Raw genomic sequence first — 18473 nt, 5'->3', positions numbered from 1 at the left:
ACAAAAATAATCTTAAATAGGCAGTCTCTACATAATAAAATAAGTATCTATTTACAGCATTATTTTTCATTGCATACGCAATTTATGCATGATAATTTTTTCATAATTGACCTTGAACTAAATGTCTAAGTCAACCCTTACTTATTTCATGAGTCCAACGTCACCCATGGTTATATATAAGTTCCACAAAATGAAAATGTAGTACTCTTACTTTTTTTTTTTCTGATTCTAGAAAATATACGTAAGAAAACAGCTTTCATTGACATAGATAATCTTGAATATATTTTAGAGTGGCGTGATATGATAAAAGAGACACGTTTTAAAACTAAAAATCAGCTGCTTGATTAAGAGAAGCCATCATATATCTGAGTCAGGTCTGACCTCAATTAAATACTGTATATATTAAGGAGCCGTTTGGACATGATTTCATAAATGAAATCACGAGGTGAAATTATAAGATAAAATCATATTTGGACATGCAATTTGGATTTCTTAAGTTACAGTTTTTTTTTTTAAACATAAAACCCCACAAGTTGTGAAAACCATCAAAAATTTTCCAATTCTTATACAATCTTACCAAATGAGTAAATCATAGGTCATAATAAAATTAATACGCTACTAGAAGGCCTTTCTAAAAAATATAACATCAATTGATCAAACTTTAGTTCAATAAAAAGGAAATTAACATGAATAGTAATGTAACTACTCTTTAATATAATCCTCTCACATGGTAAACATGATTAGTAGATATATTTTACCAACTTGCAGATTAATATTTAATACAAATGGTTGGTAAACATGATTGGTAAATATATCTACTAACTTATGAGTCTTTTTTTTACAAAATATAAACGTGTGGGGTCAAATTTTACATTTATACATTTATATTTTTGAAATCATGATTTCAAATCCCAAATCATGTCTTTTTGAATGATTTGAGATTTCATCTCATGAGATGAAATCGCATGTCCAAACGCCTACTAAGCAACAACGGTCCACAGACTTTTTATTTCCCTGGTCTTTAATATGGAAAAAGGCGTAACCAAAAGCCTTTGAAATGTCCCATTTTAGAAAAGTTAGTCTTTTAACGGAAAAAAAAAGGCCAAAAAGTCAATTTTAAATAAATTAGAAAGAGAACACAAAGAAAATGTAAGAAAATTTATAACTAGAATTGTGGCTGATAAGCAAGTTGGTAAAGAGATTAGGTAAGCGATTTCATGTGAATTTTGTGCTTACATTTTCCATGACATCGTAGTTGGGGTCCACAACCCAAAAAGAGTAATTTCTTAGAAAGTCAAATACTAATCCATTTTTTTAAAACAGTTTTTGATTTCTAAATGATATATTTTCCCATTTATTTAGTAGAGAAAGATTATAGAAGACGTTAATTATGCAGTATTCAACATTATGTTTGATTGGTACTACTTCACTCCATCTAATTTAATTTTACTTTTATCGAAATGTTTCGATGATTTTATTTTATTTCAATAAACTATATTTTATACTCTTTAAGAAGTGCGAATAGCACACAACAACAATAGGGCGTCAACATGCCTGCCCGTGCTATTTGCTTGTTCAATGGAAGTTTCATTGTAGGCCCCGCAATGAATACATAAATGAGCTATCTGAACACTAGTTTAAATTTGAGCCTTTTTGGCTACAGGATCACATGGGTCCAACAAAACTTTGTCTTTACTACTCGTTTGGCCATACGAATTATTCATTTTTTTTTAAATTGTTTTTTTTTAAAAAAAAATAATCAGTGTTTGGCCATGAAAATTTTAGATATAACTTGAAGTTGTATTTAGAATTTGAAAAACATCACTTTTTTCACAATCAAAACAAGTACGTTTCAACAAAAAAATATAATTTCAAAATTATGGCCAAACAACAACTCTAACTCCAACTCTAAAATTTAAAAAAAAGTGATTTTTTATTTATTTTTATGGCCAAACGCCTACTTAATTTCTTCTTAAGAGGTGCTGTTTGAATAGTCTTCACACCTCAGCCTGCCTTATTTTTTTCATTTTTCCCATTAGGAAAAGTTTTACAAAAATAGGAGTGTTCTTGGGTTAGCTACTAACATTCTTTTATATTTTATATTTTTATTTTCAAAATGCTTGCTGAGCTCGCAGTTGATTTACTTGGCTGGCTACTATACATTCTTTTATTTTCTATATTTTATATTTCCATTTGTAGATACTAACAATGAAATTAATATCATATTTAAAAAATATAGATTACTATCTCGCCAATCAATTTCTCAATAAGTCCTAAATGAAATTTTAATTTTTTTAAAATTTGTAGTTGGAAATATTAATAGAGTAAAAGTCTGTTTCACATTCAATATTTATACTTCTGTAATACTTCCTCCGGCTCAAAATAAGTATCCACTTGGATATTAGCACACTGCTTAAGGAAATACTAACTCCTAGAAAAAATATTTATTTTGACTAAACTATCCAGAATTATAATTTACATATTACTATTAACTTAGCACATTGGAATCTGGTCACTTAGCGCTTAATAAGGACAAATCTGAAAAAAATAAAAGTAATTCCTTCTTAATTATGTAAGTGAATACTTATTTTGAACCAAAATTAAAAGGTTGAGCAGACACATAATTATGAACTAAATAAAGGTAATTTATATATCAATTAGACATTCATAAAAAATTTAGCTATCAATTTTAATATTTTTATGTGTGCTTGGGTCCATGCACAGCACGGAGTCTTGTAACTAGTGTTAATTATATAGAGGCAACATTATTTGACGTTTTCGTTAGGAAGTGGTTTCTCTTTGCTTGCATCTTGATCGAGCTGGCTTGGATTATTTCCTTTTTTTTTTTTTTTTTTTTTTTTCTTAAGGCTTCCCACGAGTGTCAAGTATTCATTGTATGTAGGGCCTCGATTATTTTGAATTTGCGTTAAAAAAATTTACCTTATGAGTAAAGTGCTCTCTGTTAAAAATTGTTGGGACATTACTTTATGAGTAATGTCAAAGCACGTAGAACAATAAAGTAAGATGAGGAAGAGTACCGAAATTTCATGCGAAATGATGAAATCCTTCGTCTTACAGGACGTAATTAAGCAGCTCTCACATTTTCTAACATGAGACAATAATCTTATTTATAATTGCTAGTTTACGTAATTTTAATTTGATCCATTATTAAATTAAATATTACATCAGGACATCTATACATTAAAGCTCATATATACTTTACGAGGTGTCTTAGGCCCAATTAACTTTTAAACTTTAGATGATCACTTTTAGTTTTTAGCAACCAATAAACATATTATTATTAATACATATATATACGTACAAGTCCATAAATCCTCACAAAGGCTAATCCATGTTTGTGTTTTTAAGAGGAAGTGAATCACCTTTGCTTTACTACTTTTCAAATGTATCAAAATTAAAACTAAATCATCGATTTATTTGATCCAAGTAAGATATTTTCGCTCTAGTTTACTCTCCCACTTCTCTCCTCCCAGAAATTATAGTTGTCGCAAAATCTCTTCCACCCCATATGCATTTCTCGTACTAAAAATATAACAATAAGAAAGAAAAAATAGTAATATAGATATGGAGTCTTAATCAGCCGTAATTTGCAAGTTGTACGTAGTTAAAGAAAAAAATCGTGCTCCTAAAGTCTGGCTACGACTTATATGGATAGATGTTTTTGTCTATATGCGAGTACTACTCTGATAATATATTGATAGGGGAAGCACCACATGTGATAGATTAATAAAAGTCTTTTAATTTATAATTAAAGATTTCGAAGCTTTTAAAAAAATTCTATAATAAAGAAAGCTATAAAACTTTCCGTAGTAGGTTTTTTATATGTAAAACCTCTATTACACGCGAATCTATGTTAAGGATAACTGGATTACAAATAACTATTTTAAGATAAATATAATGAGTACTTCTTAAAATTACTCCTTCCGGCCGATAATAAGTGTCACTTTAGCTAAAAACACGCATATTAAGAAATCAATAATTTAATGTAAAGTTTATTAAATTATCCCTATATAATAAAAATAAATTACTTTTTTCTCTTGATTAGACTTGTAACAGCCCGATATTTTTTTTCTAAGCGTCTAGAATTACTCTCTTATTCATAGTTTATTTAATTTTAGTAGCTCTTGTATCGAAGCGGATAATTATGAAATATATTCATATAATATACATGCACATATATTTACTTGTATATAATTTATATGATACATAATATATGTAATGATAGTGAATAAGTGGGTCAGGCCCACTACTTTAATTGGTGGCCACATTATATTTCCAAAGGGTAGAGGGAAGATACAAGAAAAAAATTATTAACTTCTAACCTAAGGGGAGAAAAAGGGACGGACAGAGAGCATTGACAATTGCTGTGTAACTGCTAAAACGGTGAACTTTTTCAAAAGTAAGAAGATTCGGGTACATAGTGTGTTGTTGACTTTAGTATTTAAGTAACCATGTTGCAAGAGATTTGGTCTATTATGAAGAATTGTGGGATTGGCAGAGAGTTGGTCTCAAATTGTGAAATTGCCATTCTTTTTCTGCAATTCACGTGCAACCTCATAGTTGCTCATTTTTGTTCCTTTGCTCATTTTGTTTCTTTTCTTTCTTTCGTCCTCTCTTTTTGTGTACTCCATAAATAGTATTTATTTTGGGATGCTGGGATTAGAACACACACACACACATATATATATATATATATATATATATATATATATATATATAAAAATATATTATATAATTGTTTATTAATGATATTGTGATACAATTTCCACTTTTTAAAAGAATTATGAAATCGAGGGATAGAATGTTGAGATTTAGTTCTAAACCTAAAGTTAAGGATTAGTTAAAGTTATAGGATTAGTTTCCCTAGACTAATTCGGACCATTTATTTATGGTATTTGAATAGATTGAGGCTATTGGAGATTGTTTGAAGGAAATTCGACACTTCAAGTGAGGTTGCGTTCCGGTTATAAGACAAGTGGGGCTTAAACTCTTACCCTCTGTTTGGATGGTTGTTTCCCGTGGTTCATTAATGTACAGTATGGTATAGAACAATATGGTGTTGTATTGTATTGTACTGTATTAATGAATACAATGTTTGGATAGAATGTATTGTTTGTTGTGGTTTAATAACATTTGTATTGTTTGGTTTGACTGTATGGTACTGTATAATAACTTGTAAGTTTACTAAAATACCCTTAACTCTTAATTAGAAATAATTTATATATAATAATAAAACTCGGGTAAAGAATAAAATAGGAACTTTAAAAAATAAGTAGGTAGTGGGTGGGGGAGGGGTGGGTGGTGTGAGGTGGGTGATTGTGAGATGAGAGTGGGGGTAGTGGGTAGTAGGGTGCGAGTGAGTGATTGTCGGGGTGGGGTTGGGTGGTGGTGAGGGGTAGTGGGTACGGGTGGTGGAGGAGTGGGTAGTGTGGGATGAGGGTGGGGGTGAGTTGTTGTGGGGTGGGGTTGGGCGGTGGTGAGGGGTAGTGGGTGGTTGTTGGGATGGTGGGGGTGGGTGGCAGAGGAGTGGGGTAGTTGGGGGTGGGGGTGGGTGGTAGGGCGAGGGTGGGGTTGGGGTGAGTGGCGGGGGTGGGTGGGGGTGGGTGGGGGTGAGTGGTAGCGTGAGGCAGGAATGGGGGTGGGGGTGAGTGGTAGGGTGGGGTGGGGTGGATGGTGGAGGGTGGAGGGTATAATGGAGAAATGAAATATGTAACCACGGAAAAACCACCAAATTCGTGGTTTCAAAAATTGGGACTTTTCATGGTTATATAACCATGGAATGAACCACGGGTTTACAACACCATACCACATAATTTTAAGAACAATGGAAACAAACATGGTTTCCTAGAAAATCATACATTAATGAACCACGGGAAACCACCATCCAAACATAGGGTTAGGGGTCGTTTGGTAGGAGGGATAGGATGGGCTGGATTATTAATCCAATGGGATTGGAATTAATCCTATGTTTGGTTGGTGGGATAACTTCTTTGATATCCTATCCAATCCCATATACATGGGATAAAGGGTGGGATTAGTAATCCCACATAAAGGGTGGGATTAGTAATCCCATTTTATCCCACTCAATCTCTTTTACATGGGATAACTTATCCTCCTACCAAACGACCCTATATGATGGATAAGCAAAAATAGTCCTGGATAAAAATTTTGTACTATCTTATCCCACGTTTAGTTGGGATAAAACCACGGGGTAACTAATCCCGCCAGTATTAGAGTGTTATTTTATCCCATATAGAGGGCGGAATAACAATCTCAGGATAACTTGTTCCCCAACTAAACGAGCCCCAGTTTACTTGTTTTTCATAAAAAGCATATGGTTTGCGTTGTATGTATGCATTTAAATCATTTAGTTCGTGTGAGTGGGCAAGTATGATCTAAATTGGATAATTTTCAAGTGTCTAAAGTAATGACTGTATGAGTTCTTTAGCGTAATTTCGCTTAAATAGATTACTTGTTATATATGTAAAGTTATGAAATGGTATTGATTGGATATTTGTTCCACTTTATCATATCTTCAGTGGGGCATACTCCGACAGGCCCCATTGAATTCCGTTGGAGGTAGATGCCAGAATTATAAGTGACCCGGGTAAGATTATGGGTAAATAATCCTCACTTCGGAATACGGGTTAAGACATGAGCAAATACGTACCGTGTCCCATAAGCATAGATTCAGATTCAATGTATTTCATGTGTTGCTTGTTTATGCTTCATGATTTCAGCTTCAACTTCAGTATTTATATATATTTAATATACTTGTACTGTTTAATTGCTATTATGCATTATCAGGGATTTTTAAGACTTGCCCCAATGGTAAGCTGAGTGGTGTGTTGATGATCTTATTGGGTCTTACTCACGCTTGTTGATGTTTGTATGTGTGCAGGTGTGGTTAACGATGACCAGGTAGCCGATACCTGATTATTCCAGCTTTCTTCAGTCCAGTTCAGTGGAGGTGAGCTACCATTAGATCATGGTGGCCTATTCTTCTTTAGTTGACTTAGTAGTATTTCGAGCTGTGTCTCGTATTTTTGTATTGAGACTAGTAGTTCCATGCCATGACTTAGACATTTTATGGGGTTTATGGGCAGACTTAATATTTGTATTTTGTTTCCGCACTTATCTTTATATTATGAGACTTTGAGTATAATTCTTCCTTATCTTTTAATTATCCGTAAGCTTAGCTTAGAGGGTTCGCCTAATGAGTAGAAGCTCATCAGGTGCCCTGTCACGACCTAATTGTTAGATTTGGGTCGTGACAAGAGCATGCACGAGTAGTAATTCTTTTGACATTGAGAATCCAACAATACCAAGTTACTATGTGACTTTTCCAGTCACCATTTACATGTTACTTTCACTTGTCAATTTTTATCTAAGGATAGAGTTGGAAAAAACTAGCTAATTTATGTCTTGATTTCTTAAGATGACACTTATTATGAACAATTTTGTTTAAAACTAAAATGACACTTATTGTGGGGCGGGAAAAATACTTCAAATCCCAAAGACACATTTCATAAAACTGTGATGATCATTTGTTCATAATTTAACAAAAATGTGATCGAAATAAGAATATTCTCAACGAATCGAGTGATCAAATACTAATTCTTAAATTTGTACATGCGTATAGGGAAAATTAATGGATGGGAATAAATTGAGGATGATTTTTCTCTCTAAAGTATCCTTTAAGCATTTGGGCCGAAGTGTATTGATATTCGATTTTGAGATCATCATTTAAGTTATATTCGTAGTACGCATAGAAATTTTCAAGTCTATCCACTTGGGCATAGATTTTGACATGTGGTGTATGAAATTTCATATGTTTGAAACTAAGTTATTTTTGCTTGAATTCAGTCATATGTAACTTCAGACACTGTGTTCCGAAGTAAATACACGTATAAAAAAGTTTTAAAAGATGAGTATACGTTAAACACATAAGGTATCCCGTGAAATTGTTGCAAACATTTGTATGACTAAAATGTAACAACAAGGGGCTTACATTATTAAAAACTTGATATATATCTTAAACACCTGGATTTCATGATAGTTCATAAATGTGAACTCAATTATAAGTGTGATAATTTGTTATTTCATCATGCATTTTATGTGTTTGGTTCGTCTAGTGTGGGGGTAATACGTGTAGGGCTAACTCGATGATGCCCATAATGTGAGGGACCATCAGATCACTTCATTAATTGCATTTAGGTCTCGTCTCTAATCTTTACATAAACACGCTATCAAGATTATTTCATAATATTTATTGTATGTGGTAGCTATCTCATTGATGTCGCCATATTGTGGATGGGGGAGATGACAATCAATGGGCGACATGGCTTAGGCAGGTACACAATCATTCTGGCTAATCTACATTATTTTTGTGTCCTAATATCATGTTTGATCTTGGTTTAGTATGTTAATATTCTTACATATAAATAATTTCATTAAGAGTAAAAAAGAATTTCAAGTTAAATTATTTCTAAATATGAAAATATATCATTCCTTTTGGAATAAACTAAAAAGAAAAGTGTGCCGCATAAATAGGACAAAATGAGTTATATGAATGTCATATTTTTATACTTAGAAAAAATATAACCTTAATTTTTATTTTTATATTACCCTTGATGAGACACAAATATTTCTAACTTGTTTTAGACCATAAAATTTAAAGTCTTTGTTTTAATATTGGATTTTATAATGAATTAAATAATGCCATGTAAATTGAATGAGTACATATTATCCAAAGCAAAATTCCAGTATTGAATTTACTTATTACAGAGTCGTCTATACACTATGGAGACTGAATCTTAACGTTAGCTAGCTGCCTTTTGGCTTAAAACAGAGACCTAGCTAGTAGTTACTGAATTTCTTAAATTTGTCCAAGTTGTGTGGCAATTAATTCAAATTCATTGAGTACGTTTATTAGTTGACTGACTTTAAAGTAGGAGTACTCTTTAATCGATGTGTTACACTTTCAAGGTGTTATCACAAGTTGATCGATCAAAATGAAATATTGAATCAGCTGAAAAGAACCCATTTTTTCTAATTCATTAATCCCTCCGTCCCATATTAGTTGTCCACTTTTCCTTTTACACGCTCTTTAAGAAATCATAAATAAAAGTATATATTTTATCTCTCTCCAATAAATTGCATTCTAATCAATATTGGTTACTTTAAAAAATAATTAATCTTAAGGTCAAAATAGGAAAATTTTAATTAATTCTATCTTGATTTTGTAAATAGACAAGTATTTTGAGACAGATAGATTTAGTAATGTGGACAACTAATATGAGACGGAAGTAGTATTCGAGAAATGCATATTTATTGTGGAGTACAGGTGCAAATTGCCAAAATCGTGGCTAGTATTTGTCATATCTGAATTGATTTATAATCCTTCCGTCTCAAATTACCTGTCATGGTTACTAGAAATAGTTATCTCAAACTACTCTTTCAATCTCAAATTATCTGTCGTGGCTATTAAAAATAGTTATCTAAAATTATTTGTTGTTTTAGAAGTTCAAGACGTCATTAATTATATTTTTTCTCATTTTATCCATAGTAGAGTTCTGTAATTAATATAGATGACAGATAAATATAGTAAACATTTAATGGAGGGAGATTACAACTTAGACATGAATAAGGATAAAGTTAGTCAAATATCCCTCCTAATAAATATTTTTTAAGGAGCTTGTAAAACAAAAACAAAAAAAAAGACAGATAATTAAGACGGAGGGAGTATTTGTTGTTTTCGAAATTCAAGACAATTAATTATATTTTCCCCATTTTATCCGTGGTAGAATTTTATCGTTAATGGAGATGACACATTAATAAAATAAACGTTTAATGGAGAGATTATAACTTAAATATAAATAAGGGTAAAGTAGTCAAATATCCTTTCTTATTTGACTGATAATTTGAAATGGAGGGAGTATTTGTTTACTTTGTTAATGTATAGTTGTTATCTGTATTATGCAAAATTGTGAAAAGGTTCTTGACCTTATTGATTGGAACTAAATCAATGATAATTTCAATCAGATTATTTGGGAAAAGATTGAAAATTGATACATGCAAATGAATATTGTATTATTTTTCTAGGTTAAAATGTAATTCCAATTTTAGTATTATATTCATCTGTTTAAAGATTGCCCTAATTTTAGTTTCGATTGGTGAAACCATAAAAAACATATATTGACGGATTAAATTTTGAGTTTTTTTATCAGTAGGTAGTGGTGTATACTTCCTTCATTCCAATTTTATGTTACAATGTTCCCTTATTAGCCTATTAAAAAAATAATTACTCATTTCTATATTTGAATATATTTATTTTACGCTTCTCATTTCACCTCTAATGAAATTCTTTTAGTCACACTAGTTAATGCTATAACATGTTTAAATCACAAGTTCAAAAAAATTTCACACGAGTTTTATAGCATATTTAAGATCACAAACTTAAAAAAAAAATTGTTTCTTTTTTAAGTTTCGTGTCGACTCAAATTAATTCACATAAATTGGAATGGAAAACATATTCATAAAGGTAAAAAGTTATGCAGAAAAGGAAAAACATTAAAGAGACAGTTGGAGAAATTTCATGGTGAACTTGAATTGACAAGTAATTGCAAATGGAGAAAGATACGTACGTACTCCAGAACTAGAGAATATTCGTTAAAGTTTTTGAAAAAAAAAAAACAAGAACTTTCTCCAAAATGGGACTTTTATATGGCCTTTTCTTGAAAACGTGACTTTTTACAAGTTTTTTTGTCTCAAAGTAAAGACACAAATAAGATCCTGTGACCGCAGATGCATTTTAGGTCAATCCAGACTCATAATAATATAATAGCTTCATTCGTCAACTTATATTTAATGTCATTCATATAAACACTCGTCTTTCATATCACGTAATCTCAAAATAAATGAACGTGTCACTGCTCGAACGAGGCATTTGCCACAAATTTCCCAATACTTTTTTTCTGTGGACCTTGTGGGCACTGACAGATGAAAGCAGTGTTGGAGCTAGCTTTGAGAACGTGAATTAATCGAATTCCTTTAGTTGAAAAATTATATCGTCTAAATAGAATAAAAATTATATATGAGTAATTTTGTATTGTATTAAGCTGTTGAATTTCCTTGATATTTGACATGAGGAAAATTCTTGTAAAGTAGCAACGGGAGTTTAAAAATCGTTTTAGGTCACTGGTTCAAATTTCATGTATGATATTTTTGAACCCCCTAATGTATAGCATTCACAATGTAGTCCTTAGAGAGTCTTGTTTAGGAGGAGATTTGTCCCTTAATAGTTTATGCTTTTATATTAGTTTTTCAGATGTAGATCACTTGACCAAACCGTATTAGAACATTATGCCTCTTTTAGTATGATCCTTTTTGTTATCCAATTTATCGTTGTTCAAAGTTTGCAATTGATAGCTTCCGCATGACGCCTGATTAATTTTGATCGCAACAAGTGGTATCAGAGCCGATGATTCAACCAATGGTTGAACAAGATTGATGACAGGTTTAAGGCGGGTTCAATTCAAGAGCAACCAATTTCGCGATAATGAAAAATTTTGTCAGAAGAAAAAAAAAGTATTTGAAGTACTACATGTGGAGACGACTTTCAATATTTTCAACATTCATGTTGTTGTATAATTAAAAATAAAAACAAAATATAAAATATAAAAAGTAAATAAAAACCTAATGTGAAATCTTAGCTCCGTTACTGGATGATTGTATGAGAAGTCCGATTTAATTTCTTTCATGCATGATATCAAACTCAACATTTCAAACCTTACATTTATTTACAGGATGCATGCTGATCTAGTCTAATACTTATTCACACCATGGTTGGTGGAAAAAAAAAAAAGGTGACAATGAGTTTTAATAAGTCATGATTGATTATAACATGATTGATTATAACTTATATAGACTATAGTAATAGCATATGGTGAAGATATATAGCATACGTTTATATTAGGTCGATATACATGTCAACCTATTCAGTTTTCATATTCCTACAGCCATTATAAAGAACAGAAGCCACAGAGGATATATACATTTTTTCGTATTGTTGGAGAGGCAATTCTTAGATGCTGTTCGGATTGGCTTATAAGCTGATCAAACCTGCTTATAAATCTTTTTTAATTTTTGGAGTGTTTAACAAAATAGAAAATTGCTTAAAATAAGTTAAAAATTGCTTAAAATAAATCAAAAGCAAAAAGTTGGGAACCCCAAAAACTAGAAAGAAAGCACTTAAAATAAGTCAAATCCAAACACCACTGCTTTTTAGCTTAAAAGCCACTACTTTGACGAAGTATATTACTTTTTTATTCCTTATATTTTTCATAATATCCGCTAATAGTCCCAAAACTCTTACCCTACCCTCCTTTCGTCTTCTCCGTTGATTAGTACCGAAACATTCTTCATTTTGTTTTTTTATCATTTAACTGGAATAAACAATGAGCAAGTAATTAACCTCCACGTTCGGTATTAATAATCCAAGAGGTCATTTCACTGAAGTCATTTAACTTTTCATATATTACACTGAAATCACAAATAAAGTAATTATAATACGTTATTTTAGTTAATAATTTTTGTTTAGTTAAAAAATAGTTATAACCAATTTTAGAATTTAAATTGAATTGAAATGTAAATTAAAATTTTGCAATAATCAATTTAGTTTTTGTGTTAACAGCTTTAAGGTCATTTCAGTCATTTTAACAAAAAAAAAATGCTTATCAAACACTTCTACCCTAACATGTACTTACTTATTTTTAAAATCAACTCAAGCAATTAAGAAGTGTTTTTCAAACTTGGTGCTTAAAAGCTACTTTTTTTAAGCCAATCCAAACTGACTCTTATTATAACGATCGCTTATAATATTTTCGTATCACTTTGTTTGACACTCCCACTTTTGGGATCACACTGAGTATGTTGTTGTTGTTTGGTTGACACTATTTTCTTGTTAATCCGTTTTAAAAAAAATGGAATGATGAATTTCTATATTTCTTAATCAAAAGCTTTTATAAGCACATGACTGTTATATATGACATGTTAAGACCACATGTTTCAGAATTCTTATAATTATACAACTATTATCATGTATTTTAAACCACGAATTTTTTTAAAATATTTTTTTTATTGCACTGATGGTGTCAAACTAGTAAAGTGGAACGGATCGGAGGGAGTCGTTTTACTCCTAGCCAAAAATAAACCTCTCCAGTTTTACCAGTTTTCCGTGGGAAAAGAAAGGTTAGTGGGTTTGGTTCTCTGTACTCTCTAGGAGGGTGTCTGGAGTCATATGTGGAAGAATGAATCTTAGTCATTTATTTAATTAAGTGACACGTGTCACCAATCAAAAGGGGGACCGGAGGAACTTGAGGGAAGAGGCACCGGAGGGGAGCCGGTTCCATATGACTCCAGACACCCTCCTAGAGAGTACAAAGAACCAAAGCCACTAACCTTTCTTTTCCCACGGAAAACTGGTAATATTATGTCCATTACTGAAAGAATTAAACGAGGGATCGTTCTTAATTTAATTTGCTGGCCTTTTGCTTCTTTTGGTATAATCTTTAAAACTAATGAACTTCGTTCGGAAAAAATTGGCAATTTTATGCCCAATAGTGGAAGAAGATCATTGCCCCCACTGTCCCAAATTATATGATGTTTTTGCTTCCCGATAATTAAACTGCAACATTTTTAAGATGTATTTTTTTACCAAATTGAACTGAGAAAAATTTAAACTTAGTAATATTTTTCATGTAGTTTTCAAATATATAAACTTTAATCTTAAAAGTTGAGTTAATCTAATTCAATTTAGCTTTAAAGTTTAGTCAAATTGACTCTTGAAAAGCGAGAAATATCATATAAATTAGGACAGAAGAAGTATTAGTTTGCCTATTGCTTCTTTTGGTGTAATCTTCATAACTAGTTCTAAATAAACTCGGCTCAGCCTTTATATGTTTTTTATGTGTTAATATTAGCATTTAACATTCATATACAGTAGTTGAAGATGGGACATAGATTAATGATTATGGACGGAGTTAAAGAGAACATAAATTAAAGTGGACTGTGTATTAATTAGCACTGTGTAGAAGGAAAAGAAAGGCGCACTCAGGGAAGAAGAGAAATGGGTTTACTTCCGTGTGATATATTAAATTATTAGAGATTAATCTTAGTCATTAATTTAATTAAGTAACACGTGTCATCCATCAAAAGGGGGACCGGAGGAACTTGAGGGAAGCGGCACTAGAGGGGAGCCTCTTCCCCCACCTTATGCCTACGAAATACTGAGACCGCAATTTAAATGACCCAAAAAATGGGTTCGGGTATCAAAATAACCTAGTAAAAAAGAAGTAACCAAATTACCCTCTGCGCACTAAATTAGTGCGCAATAGGTGTTTAATAAAAACCCTACCAGCTTCATTTCTCCAAGTTACTCTTCTTCACCTTCTTCATTTTACTCTTTCAACATACTTTAGAGCCCCCCCCCCCCCCCCCCCCCTCCCCGAAACAAAAATCATGTCTCAAAGGTCTGAAACATCAAACTTTGCTATAAAACCCGATGTTTGTGAATGTGGTCATTATTATAAGCTAAGAACATCAACGACCCTAGATAATCCGGGGCGTCGTTTTTTGCATTGTAATGTGTCCGAAGTAAGTGTTTTTACAATTGTTTTAGGATTTAAATTTTCTTCACATTATCTATATATTTTACTTTAAGAACTGATTTTCTTGTAATGTTTATTGGATGTGGGCTGTTGCAAACATTTGTCACACCCCATTTTTGCCCGGAGGTTAAAATTAGAAGTATGAAGTATTGGAGATTCCTATTTTTTGTGTTTGTTGTTAAGGAGTCGCCACCTAATTATTTATGGTGAATTAGGACACCTAAAGTTTATTAAAGTTATTAGGTTTAAAGTTAACTGTGTTTAAGGTCTGCGAAACTTAAGATTCTAGGTAAGGGTTCAATTAGTCTAAAGGGAAGATATTAGGCATCCTTTAAGACCCATTAACAATGGTTAACCGGCCGGACTTATGATTAGTTAGGCTAAGGGTAGATGTAATATTTAAATATTTAAGAAAATATCTTGTAAGTATTGTTAAAGTTATTTAAAATGAAACTTATAGAAAATAGTAGTCGCATAAAAGAGTTTAGTTAAAAATAAACTAAAAGATGCAGGATATGTAATGTTTACATGTATTTGAAGAAAAAATGAGTTATGCCGACTCATAAAATCAGAAAAAAAAGCTATTGTAAAATTAATATTAAATAATTTTTAAAAGTTTCATAGAAAGACTATTAGTTTAATGTGTATTGTACGAATGTTGTTTTAAACAAACATATATTTCAAGTGTTTGGAAAGAAACTAAAGTGAAAGAGTTATCTGTTAAATTAGTTTGCTCTTTTATTCCTTAGATTAAGCTAATCGCTAGTGCAAAATTTGTGATGCTCTGGAAGCATATCTGTCTTTCTAACTAACAGATGGCAAACTTATGAGGACAATTAAACTCCGTTTAATTTAAGATCTAAATTCGCTAATTGAGACATCCTAATATAAATAGGCTCGGTTAGAATAAGCAGTTAAATAATTATCACAATCACTCAGCTAGATAAAATGTCAGTCACACCAGACACATAACAAGCATCAAAAAATAAAAATGAGATGACTAAAGCTACATTTGACTACCATAAGAGTAAAGTTTTCAATGGTCTGCCGTTTGGCTAACCACTCTCTTTGTTCTCTGGTCGGATGAAGGTCGAGGGAATGAGAGCCGAATAGCAAGACACGTGCAAAGTTCAAATGCCGTATAGTCTCAAAATGAGACTGTTCGGATAATGAGTCTTTATGAAGACTCCATTGCGCTCCGAGGTGTACATGTAAAAAGAAAGATAAAGATTAGCATAAAATTATCATATGATAACTCAACATATTTCACTAGAACGCGTACGAAAGAAATGAATCTTGACGATACTATGAAACATCAGCTTATAAATAGGCTAAAGCTCCAACTTAAAGCCAATTCATACCAAACAAAAGGGCTGCTGCCGTTAAACAACAGCTGAACCATATATTTCTCACCAAGCCAAATTCCCAAGATAAGAGTGTATATCAATCATTAGTCTAAAAATTTAGTAATCAAACTTAACTACTTCAATCGGCATTTTTCGACAGAACAGGACTAGTATGCAATTGATAAACAAGGCTAAACGTGTATAGTATACCGGTCATACATATATATACACATAATCAATATGGTATACTTGGCAATATAAGAATCACAAAATTGAATATGCAATAACGCGACGGATCTGATCAAAGTGGCGACTGCACAGCTTGAACATGCTATGACTGATCCTCAAAATGCAGCAGTAAAGATAACAAAATGCAAACAGCAGCTTCAGTCCAAAGAATATGACAACAAAGATTAGAAATGAGGAAAACTAAGAGGTCACCACCATACTGTTCCGAATGCTGCGATTTAGTTTATGTTCAGAAAGAACACAAGGAAACCGCAACAGTTTGGAACTTATAAGTCAGTTCCATTTACAGTGGGTAATACAAAATCAACTCATCAGTGGTTCCTTAGATTCATAAAGAAGGAAAGAACAACAACTAACAGAGGAAACAATTCTATGGCAACACTATGTAGTTTAAAAAGCAGCAAATAACAATGTTCTGCCCTAGATTTCCAGCAACAAATAACTGATTTTAAAGGCAGAAATAATTGGTTCACGCCCTAACACAATAGTTTAAATTTAGCAACAATGCAGCAGTCTTTTAGTTCTAAACACTGACTCAAATAAACCCTTTAAACCCTCTGTTTTCCTCTTAATCTCAGCTAAAAGTCCAGGCCATAAATGGCTAATCTCATTTAAGGACAAACCAAAGAACCATAAAATGAATAATCAGCTCTAAATAAAACACAAACCAAACAACAAACTGAGTAGGACGATAGGGCTGCATCATGGTCAACTAGCACATTCAACAGAAGTGAAATAGCCAAGACAAATCATGTAGAAATCACTATACAGAACAGATGAGTTCAAAGACAATTTAAAAAAATGTGGGTATGAGCAGGAGGGAATGCACAAGTGCATACATATGAAATTCATATCAAAAGACTTTAATGACACCAAACAGTAATAACCAATCAAACACATACTCCTTTGAAGGGCAAAGAGGGATAATAACAACAACTGTAGGCAAAGCAAAAGGGGAGATATAACTAAACTGTAAACTCTTTGAAACCATGAAGTTTCAAACAGGAACATCACCTAACGCACAAATGGTTCCACCGACACTGAACTAATGCAGAAAACAGTAAATAAAAATCACAGTTGCATCATCATTCTCAAACTGAAGTCACAACTTAACAGAGAGTAAGAGCATAGAAATTAAGAACATGATAAGTGTTTCACCCGTAAGCCCTCTCCTAGGTTTCTTGAACTATTCTTTATTGCTTAGAAGATTACTTCAGTTCAATTACCTTCTCAGTGATCATACAGGACAGTAAAGGTTGTTTAGCCTTAGCATGCTTTCCTTCTAACTATTAAAAACACGAGACGACTTCCTCGTGTCCATCCAGTTAGCAGAAAAGTATATCAAACCTCTTAACGACACATATCAACTAGAAACAAAGACCTCTGTCTATTAGTGTTAATCTGAACATTGCTCTAAGATGTGATCACATGGCTTAACATGAGCACCAAGGAAGAAATCCAAACAGAGATAAAACTAGTTAAAAACTGCCTAAAACTAAGCCATAAATCTGAGAGACGGTGAAAAATGCAGTGGAAGTCAAGCAAAGTAATGAAACAACAGCCTACTCAACAGAAACGAGATACAAATTTTGAGTAAATGCAAACCATCAGTATGCCTATGTACTACTTCAACAAACTGAAGACCCGGGAAACAAAATCGATGTAGAAAACATGAAAGGCGAACTATTCATCCTATATTTATGCATACCAATATAAGATAAACCAACCAACAAACTAATCTAACCAAGGAACTACTCATGCTCATCGACATCGTTTCGGATAAAAATTCAAAAGACTAAACTTTAAATTCCAGCTTCAGCCAAACACTTCAAATTCGAAAAAGGAAATAAACTTCAACAAATGTATCTTATACTTAGCATGTGTATTCATATTCACAGAATCGTATTAATCAATAGAAAGCAACAAAGACTGCAAACAATACATTTTGTACTACGTAGGAACTTGTCTTAACAGCAACGAATCAACAAAAAATGGAAATAGGGATAAGGATTTTACCTGTTGTAGGTACAGTGAACATGGTACGGTGGTCGTGAATCTATGCTCGAACTCGAACGAACCCGATTAAAGTAATTAAAACGAAGAACTAAAAAATAGAGTAATTGTCGGTTGTTCTTGTTCTTCAAGGTGCAAGCTTTACGTTTTTTTTTTGTAGGGAGATTTTTCATTT

The 18473-nt window shown here is 32.2% G+C and overlaps 1 long non-coding RNA gene across 1 annotated transcript; it reads right to left on the bottom strand.

The window, feature by feature from the left end:
• Positions 1-15591: 15591 nt before the first annotated feature.
• Positions 15592-18473, bottom strand: LOC132630172 (uncharacterized). Its single transcript, XR_009578516.1, has 2 exons — positions 18302-18473; positions 15592-15886 (listed from the first exon to the last, which is right to left on the bottom strand). It is a non-coding gene; the product is annotated as an uncharacterized LOC132630172 (long non-coding RNA).

This window comes from Lycium barbarum, chromosome 3 (assembly GCF_019175385.1).
Source record: "Lycium barbarum isolate Lr01 chromosome 3, ASM1917538v2, whole genome shotgun sequence".
Taxonomy (NCBI): Eukaryota; Viridiplantae; Streptophyta; class Magnoliopsida; order Solanales; family Solanaceae; genus Lycium; species Lycium barbarum.
Note: the sequence above shows the minus strand (reverse complement) of the source record. Positions and strands in the feature narration are given on the sequence as shown.